The sequence below is a fragment of the Pinus tabuliformis genome, chromosome 7 (assembly GCF_031772625.1).
Source record: "Pinus tabuliformis cultivar Carrire ecotype Pingquan chromosome 7, CPIR1, whole genome shotgun sequence".
NCBI lineage: Eukaryota > Viridiplantae > Streptophyta > Pinopsida > Pinales > Pinaceae > Pinus > Pinus tabuliformis.
This window is the reverse complement of record NC_142293.1, coordinates 1606129952-1606136228: the sequence shown is the minus strand read 5'-3', so window position 1 is coordinate 1606136228 and position 6277 is coordinate 1606129952.

Genomic DNA, 6277 nt, shown 5'->3' with positions numbered 1-6277 from the left:
TGAAGGCCATATGTAACATGAGTTAAGTGTGAAGGCCATATGTAACATGAGTTTCCCTTAAGAGCACTTGATAGAGTTTTCCTTAAGAGAACTTGATATGTTGGGAAGTCATGAGTTTGCCTGAGTTTACACTTGAAATGTTACGAAGGCATATGTAACATGCCTTTGCACTTCAAAGGCCATATGTAACATGAGCTTTCCTTAAGAGCACTTGATATGTTGGGAAGTCTACGAAGGTATATGTAACATGCCTTTGCACTTCGAAGGCCATATGTAACATGAGTTAATTACGAAGGCCATATGTAACATGAGTTTTCCTTAAGAGCACTTGATATGTTTGGAAGTCATGAGTTTGCGTTAAGAGCACTGATATGTTGGGAAGTCTACGAAGGCATATGTGAAGGCATATGTAACATGAGTTTGCACTTGATATGTTTGGAAGTCTACGAAGGCATATGTAACATGCCTTTGCACTTCACATGTTTGGAAGTCTACGAAGGCATATGTAACATGAGTATGAGTTTGTCTACGAAGGCATATGTAACATGAGTATGATTTTTCCTTAAGAAGGCATATTTAACCTGTGATTATGTAACATGAGTTTGAGTTTGCCTTAAGAGCACTTGAAGGCATATGTAACATGCCTTTGCACTTCGAAGGCCATATGTAACCTGAGTATGAGTTTTCCTAAAGAAGGCATATTTAACCTATGATTATGCAACATGAGTTTGAGTTTTCCTTAAGAGCACTTGATATGTTGGGAAGTTTTGGAAGTTTACGAAGGCATATGTAACATGCCTTTGCACTTTGAAGGCCATATGTAACATGAGTTTGCCTTAAGAAGGCATATGTAACCTGTGATTATGTAACATGAGTTTGAGTTTGCCTTAAGAGCACTTGATATATTGGGAAGTCTATGAAGGCATATGTAACATGTCTTTGCACTTCGAAGGCCATATGTAACATGAGTTCGCCTTAAGAAGGTATATGTAACCAGTGATTATATAACATGAGTTTTAGTTTGCCTTAAGAGCACTTGATATGCTCGGAACTCTATGAAGGTATATGTAACATGCTCTTGCACTTCAAAGACCATATGTAACATGAGTTTTCCTTAACTGGTATATTTAACATGCCTTTGCCCTTCGAAGGCCATATGTAACATGAGTTTGCCTTAAGAGAACTTGATATGTTGGACTTGATTTTGTAGACTTCAAAGGCATATGTAACTTGTGATTATGTAACATGAGTTTGTAGGCTTCGAAGGTAATTTTGTAGACTTTGAAGGTATATGTAACCTGTGATTATGTAACATGAGTTTGCAAACTTCGAAGGTGATTTTGTAGACTTCGAAGGCATATGTAACCTATGATTATGTAACATGAGTTTTCACTTCTAATGCATATGTAACATGAGTTTTTGATTTTGTAGACTTCGAAGGCATATGTAACCTGTGATTATGTAACATGAGTTTGCACTTTGAAGGCATATGTAACATGAGTTTTCCTTAAGAGCACTTGATATGTTGGGCTTCGACTTGGCTTGTGATTTTGTAGACTTCGAAGGCATATGTAACCTGTGATTTTGTAGACTTTGAAGGCATATATAACTTGATTTTGTAGACTTCGAAGGTATATGTAACATGAGTTTGCCTTAAGAGCACTTGATATGTTGGGAAGTCCATGAAGACATATGTAACATGAGTTTGCACTTCGAAGCCATATGTAACATGAGTTTGCCTTAAGAGCACTTGATATGTTGGGCTTCGACTTGGCTTGTGATTTTGTAGCCTTCAAAGGCATATGTAACCTGAGTTTTCCTTGAAGGCATATGTAACTTGAGTTTTACTTAGAGATAATGGCATATGTAACATGAGTTTGCCTTTGATATGGGTTATGAATCCAATAATTTTACACAAAATTAATATATATAATTTTTTATAACTTTTTTGCAAGCTTGGTAGGACTCTTCTTTTCATTTTTTTACATGTCCATTATTCACCCCGCTACGGGGAGTGTAGCACAAAATTTGAACCCAAGACTTCCGGTTCAGGGAGACTTCATTTTCACGGCCAATGCCACTTGAGCTACCCCAAACAGACCACAAAATTAATATTTTATCAAAAAAAAAAATATTTTTATATTTTTTTTATAAAATTAAATTTATTTAAAAATTAAACTCAATATTAAAATAACCCAAGAAGTAGTATATACACCTTTATTCATTAGAATTATGTCAGGGAACAAACTGATAGATTTCAAAAAAATTGTAACTTTTAAAGGTGTCAGAGAAAAGTTACAACATCGGCTCCAACTGGGATTGTTTCCCCCTGTGGGATGTAGAGCACCTAGTAGACCATCTGCCTTGAATTTATTGGGCATGGATTCAGTTTATAAACCTACAGTCTATAAATCTGAAACCATACTACCTGCACTCATTTAGAGACTAGATTTCACACTAAAAACTGAAAATTGTTGAAGTGAAACAACTGCCACTGCAAGTGGAAATAAGCACAATAGTGCCTAATTCATTGGGTTGTGGAGTCAATTAGTCAATCAACAATAAATTTACTCCTTTCAATCCCCTGCAAGTCATTACACTCAACCAAACCAAACTTCATACTCCAAACTTGAAACACAAATTGAAACAACTGTTGATATACTGCATTAATCCATAAACTGCAAACTTACTGAACTAAAACTTTACACTATTAAGTGTAGTGAAACTTCCAGTGTAACCATTTGAGAAGTGGATTAACTGATAGATCACCTTGTATGAAGAAGAAAACTTGAAAGATATTTACAATGTGAAATATAAATTCCACAATGATGATGGACAATACATTAGGGAATCTCAAGCTGGGGGGTCATTTGCCGTCACAAGATATGTGAACGGTGAGCCCCTGGGGAGAGGAACTAAAATCACTATGTTTCTCAAGGAAGATCAAGTGTATATAAATGCTCTCTTCTGTTTCTTCATCTTTTCGATTCCCCAACTACCATTAGGTATATATAAATGCTCTCTTTCGTTTCTTCATCTGTTCGATTCCTCAACGGTAGTTGGGGCTTTACTAGATTTAAGGGCATGGCATTTAGAGAGTTGTTCATCTCTTTTTGAATGTGTTTTGACAAGTGGAATAATTGGAATACTTACCATTCAACTTAGAATGTTGCATCCTCTGTTGACAGCATATTCAAAATGGTGCAATGCTCCTCCATAAAGGAAACAACTAAGCACAAAAAAATTACTCCATTTTTGTCATTTTGATAGCAGTGTATCTCCCATGCATGAGTATTGGTAGAACGCCTTGTTCTTAGTGAAATTAAGCATAGAAAAGTGCTAGTTTCCACCTTTTAATCACTTCCTTGAGTAAAGTGAATAACCTTATTGTCTTCGATATAGATTCCTGTAATAAAATCATGATAGAAAAATAGCCACTGGTTGTCTTGTCTAGCAAAAGTAGTCTCTATGCTATCATGTTGGACCCATGAGTGGATTTGTGGGAGGGGAGGGGGTCGGGTACATAGTTGTAAGTGGTTTTTTACTAAGGGGATACCACAATTCATAGATGTATGCCATGTATAACATGGTGGTTTTTGGAAAACTACTCTTCATGACCCCCTTTCCTTGTTAAATATCATAAATCACAGGGTTGTGCAATTAAATCACGACAGTTGATTTTCAAGAGCCAATGTCATCCGTTGAAAACTCAGAGCATTTTATTTATTTTGAGTCCCTAGTTCATATCTACTGAAGGAGCTATGTACTGGAGGATCTTTCACTTCAAGGGAGTATTTCCCATCGAATGGTCGAACCAAAAATTTCTTCTTGCTTCATAATATTAAAAACCAAAACTTCTTCAACTTCCTTTGTCCAATAATGCCCGAGCATTTTCTTCACATAAAGTAGATAATATAATTGAAAGATTTAAATCGATTCCTTTCCATCTTTAAGTAAAAATCATTCTCCCACCGGAATTATAATGAACCAAACTATAAGGAACTTGGATTTTATAATTTGGTAAAAAGTTGGGAAAATGATAAACTATAACATAACTCTTACGAAGAGGGATTCATAATAGAATGGATGGATTGGAAATTACATCAATCACTTGATGATTGCTAATTGGAACTCGTTGATATTCATTAAATTTCCTACAATAAACTATCCCACATCAATTTAGCATAGGGTTCATTGGTGTTTATATGCACCAAGCCCTCCATTTTATTCTGATGTGTAGTGCACATATATGCTTCCATGCTCCCATGGTTGAGCGTTTGATATGTTGGGCTTTGACTTGGATTATGACTTTCATGAGTTTGTAGACTTCAAAGGCATATGTAACATGTCTCTAACTTAGAGATGGGCTGTGAACCCAATAATTTTACACAAAATTAAGATTTTAAATAAAAAAATTTATATATATATATATATATAATTAAATTTATTTAAAAATTAAACTCAATATCAAAAAAACCCAAGAAGCAGTATTGACACCTTTATGCCTCAAACTTATGCCAAAGAACAAACTGAGAAATTTCAAAAATTTTGTAACTTTAAAAGGTGTTAGAAAAAGTTACAACACAATAAAATATAATTTTTTTTAGTTTCATTATTATTATTATCATTATTAATGATATAATTTGTTTTTACTTATTTTATTTTTTTTCTAAGTTAAGGCTAGTTCTATATTAATAAAAGTAAAAATATGTACATGAATTACATCTTCCGAGGAGGCCGAGGCCAGTCCTCAAACAGCAGAAGCTGGACCTTACTATCTGACTGCTGAAACTGAGAAACAAAATACAGTCCACAATGATTTTTCCTGGGCTTCAGACAGCCTGGACTGGAACTAACAAAACCACTAATGATGCTGGCCAGACATAACCAGTGTACACTATTGTCTCTGATACAAAAAAAGCAGACTATAATAGCTTGAGATTGACAAACGTGGATGAACTGAGACCTTAGACTGAAATAGACTGAAGGAGAAAACATCATAAACATAGACATAAGCGCCAAAAAACAAGACAGAGCACCTGGTGAAGTTTAGGCTGGGCGATTTGGCGACGCTGGCTGTGTTCCTTTGTCCGGACTGGGCGAGTCAAGCCAGATGACGAGCCCCTCCCCATCCAGAAATGGCTCTCCCAAGCTTGGCTGAGTGTGGCCCCCATGCGCTTCCCTTTCCATAACTGAGTTGTGAGGCGGCAGAACCTCCTGAACCGAAATAGCTTGACCCGAAACCTCTTGAGCCGCGGCTTCCTGTACCAGGGCGTGCTGAGCCGAAGGTGCTCCGTTGCGGTGAGATTTATACACTAGGCTGTTCATGTCCCCCAGTAGAATTTCACTGTCCTGGATGCTTGCAAAGGCAGGAGAGATCGAGGTGTGGTCTCCAGGCTCCTCCTCAGAAATGTAGACCGTGAGGTTAATTACCACCTCTGGCCTGATGAGCCGACTAGGGAACCTGAGTCGAAACGTCTGGTATGTGCCTTGCGGGACAAGGCTTTCCTGCTCAGAGCTGGGGGATGAGGGTGGAGCAGAAGCCATCGGAGAAATTGAATGCAATTCTGCAATATCAGGGGCAACCCGAATGCCGGACCTCCCTCCTCGTCGAGGCACACCTCTGCTACGCGGCATGGCGTCTAAGTCCAAAGACCTCAAACGCTCCTCTACCCCTCGAGTTCTAGAGACCAGAGTATCCCAGCTCGGCACACCAGCAGCAGTTGGACAATTCTGGTTGTGAATTGACATGGTTATCCTCATATAAGGAGGAGCATCCGTTAGCATCGCGGGAGGATGGCGGCGAACCATAAACCAGGCTGGCATCGATTGCAGAGCTTTCATGCTCGAATTGAATGGGCCGTCCCCTCGGCTCTGTCTCACATCGCCTCCGTCTGCAAGTCGCATTAACTTATAACCTCGTCTGCCGGCCTCCGCGTACAGGTGCCGTTCAACTGTCCGCAGCCCAGGTGGCGTGGCGTGTGTCATGCTTAATGTCAATTAAAAGCACCCGCATCCGGGTGCGAATTCTCTATCAGAGCTTTGTCCTGATAGATCGTTGCTCTCAACTTATCCCTTTGGTCTCTGGAAGATAGGCTGTCTATAGTTCCTTCAAAGTGGTTTTCTTTTGCTTCCACTCCAAGGTTGGCTAGAAGGTCAGCCAGCTTATTCCCTTCTCTTCTGGTATGCTTGAAAGTAATTGCTTGGTGTTGGGAGATCCAGCGATTGATAAGCTCAAGTCTCTGGCTCATTCTCCAGCTGCTGCTTACCTTATGAA